At 44.0% G+C, this 3,380-nt stretch overlaps 1 protein-coding gene across 1 annotated transcript in view; it reads right to left on the reverse strand.

Annotated features, from left to right (window-relative positions):
* Cubn (cubilin) overlaps positions 1-3,380 on the reverse strand; it is a 225,260-nt gene that overhangs the window by 8,852 nt on the left and 213,028 nt on the right. The window lies entirely within an intron of this gene.

The raw sequence follows: 3,380 nt of genomic DNA on the forward strand, positions 1-3,380 counted from the left end.
GACAAAGATTAGAGCTGAGACAAAACGATGGACCATCTAGAGACTGCAATATCCTGGGATCCATCCCATAACTAGCCTCCAAACGATGACACCATTGCATACACTAGCATGATTTTGCTGAAAGGACCCAGATATAGCTGTCTCTTTGAGACAATGGTAGGGCCTAGCAAACACAGAACTGGATGCTCACAGTCAGCTATTGGATGGATCACAGGGCCCCCAATCGAGGAGCTAGAGGAAGTGTCCAAGAAGCTAAAGAGATCTGCAACCCTGTATGTGCAACATTATGAACTAAACAGTACCCCAGAGCTCTTGACTCTAGCTGCATATGTATCAAAAGATGGACTGGTTGGCCATCACTGGAAAGAGAAGCCCATTGGACTTGCAAACTTCATATGCCCCAGTACAGGGGAACGCCAGGGCCAAAAATTGGGAGTGGGTGGGTAGGGGAGTGGGTGGGAGGGTATGGGGGACTTTTGGGACAGCATTGGAAATGTAAACGTGGAAAATACCTAATTAAAAAGTAAAAAAAAAAAAAAAAAAGAACATCTATAGAATAAAATCTTTCAAATTTTGAAAAAAAAAATTGTATTTAAGGTATCCCTCTTTTCTTGAGCTAAATGTGTTCATGTGACTTAAATTTCCTGGTATTTAATGAACAGTGGACCAGAAGTTCAAGAATACATTTATCACCCTGACGTAGCAATTACGACATAGGACTGCCACCAAATGACAGGAACCATAAAGGACTGAGCTTCTCATAGACACATACCATGAGACTTGCATACACAGTCACATGTGCAGCCCGCTGCTCATTGTGGATAGAGCCAGCTGCCTGCGCACACACAGATTTGGTCCTGACTTGTCCTGTGATTTCATTTCCTGAATTCTCAAAGAGAACTCCTGGGTATTTGATCCGAAGAACAAAAATAACGTTTACATGGAAATGTTTACAGTGTTTACATTGTCAGACCTTTTATATGAAAATTTCAGTCTTTTACATCATAGAAATGATAAATAATTGTAGGATTTTGAAAATTCAGTACTCTCATTGTTAAGAAATCTGCATCTTTAACAGAAAATCATCAGGCTCAGACTTAATGTGATAAAGGCCGTATTCCTATTTCCTGTAATGTCATTTCCTGTGGTGGACACCTTATCAGCCCACAGAAGCTTCCCTCAGAGTGAGCATCTTACTGGTAGGAGAGGAGGCCAAGATAATTTCATATCCATGGTGGATGTCTGAGTCATCGCTGTGAAAGTGCAGATACAGTTCATTGAGAAGATGGGGTTGGGCAGACGGTTGCTGCAGTACTTGCCAAGCAGTGGTGAACTGCTTCTTAAGTGTGAAAACCCACCATTGGTTACCCATCCGATCACCTCTGTTTCAGCTCAGCACTAACACTTGAGGTAAATCCAGTAGGTTTGTTTTGTTTTTGTTTTCTGAGACAGTATCACCTTCTTAGCTCGTGCTAGCTTGGGCTAGCTCAAGCTAGTCTGAGACTCCCATTATTCCTGTCAAGCCACTCAGACTCCAGAATAGGAAATGGGGCTTTACATAGTCAAGTATTTGTAGATGAAGACATATAAGAATTTACAGCACTCGCCATTTGCATTGGAATTTAGAAATATCTGATAAACTATAGCCTCAGAAACACTGACATTCTTGTGATATACTAGGCGGCACCATGATCCTACAGAGTGTTATGTGTGCACACATTTTGAGGAATGCATAGTGGGTTTTCAAGGGGGAAAGGGCACCACTGTTTGGCCTGTTTCCAGTTGTACTTTATTCCTGGGATCACAGTGGGGGCCGGGGGAAGGATGCTTCCCAATGGAAAGCTTAAAGTGGCCACAGTGAACAAAGAACACTGAAGATCAAAAGCAACTCTTTTCCTTGTGGGAAAAGTCAACGGCTCCATGTGCCTATAATATCCCTCACCCTGTAGACCTGCACGGAAGAGCTGCTGTTAGCATATACATGTTCAATGTGAGAAGCTACCCCACTTCCCTTCATCGTCCCATAGTCCAGAATCTGGCTAGCGTTTAGAGTCACTGCAGTCTGCAGAAGTGTACATTTACTTGAGCATCTGTGCTGGGGAGGCTCCTTCTATACCTAGGCAGTGGCAAGTGATGCACACTTGGTTCTTCTCTTAAATGTTTAAACAAAATATCTCTGGTTAGGACAGACTGGTCAGTTCCCTCCAAGTACGTGGGATAGCTGACACATTTAAGAATCCTACAAGGCTTGTCCCGCTCCCCCCATACTCTCAACATTAAGTTTCTTTCCTTTGGGATCCTCTTTTAAATCACTTCTGCGAGATCGGGGGAGGAGAGACCCACTACTTAGATCTTACCACATTCACTTTTCTGAGAAGGATGAGGCATAGCTCATGAATTATGCAGAAGCATGTACATTGGAGAGGGGAGTTGGAGGCACATTCACAGGGAGAGTCTAGCCATGCCCTCCCTGCTAGAAATGCACCAGAATCCTCATGGAAGACTTCTATTCCCACCATAGCTAAAGTCATAGAACACCAGGGCTCCCTGCAGAGTCTCTCCTGGAGCTCCAGAGGCAGATGTGTTTCTGAGGCCTGTGTAGTGGCTTCCTCTCTCTGCTAGCAGGAAGTTCCCCATTATTTTCTGGAAAGGGGGAGGATGTCTGGCTGGCGTAGCTGTCACCATCCAATGTTAGAAAGTAAGTCTTCACTTTCCAGCATCCAGATGGCAAACGGCCAATATTAAGTAGGGCCAGTAACTTAGGTTAGGGATGGATTAAGACTATGACTCGGGGTTAGCAAGGGACTCTAGCCCTTTTCTACATCCCTCTCTTTTTGTTTGTGCACACATCTATTTCATACAAATATCTGGTTTTGTGGATGTGTAAGCGTGTAAATCCGAGCTTAACTCCCTGACGAGCACAAACAGCACAGCTTCTGTGTCTTCATTTCATCCCTTTTCTCATCCCCTGCCATGGAAAGTACCCCAAGAGGAATCATGAGCTTTCCCCGGAATTCACAACTCGATAAGGATTCCAGTTAACAGCAGATTCAGTTCAATCTGAGATGGGAGATTTCCTACATAGTAAGGTAAGAGGAAGCCTGTGGGAGTTGAACACATAGGCAGAGACCATCTACTGGAACTCCATTCTCCTCCAGGTAGTCCTCTACCAGGGGACAGGGGGCCAGAAACAAGGCCACTGGAGATGAACTGGTGACCAGAAAGGCAGGAAATCTGTTAGCATTACAAAGTAGCAGGAAAAAAGGCTGACAGAAAAGAAAGGTTACCAGGAAAGGGGCAGCGTGAATCCGGAAGTTATTTATCCCACAAAAATTCTGGAGAGCATATTTGGAATATAATAAAGCTAACTAAATATGGAA

The sequence above is a fragment of the Mus caroli genome, chromosome 2 (assembly GCF_900094665.2).
Source record: "Mus caroli chromosome 2, CAROLI_EIJ_v1.1, whole genome shotgun sequence".
Taxonomy (NCBI): domain Eukaryota; kingdom Metazoa; phylum Chordata; class Mammalia; order Rodentia; family Muridae; genus Mus; species Mus caroli.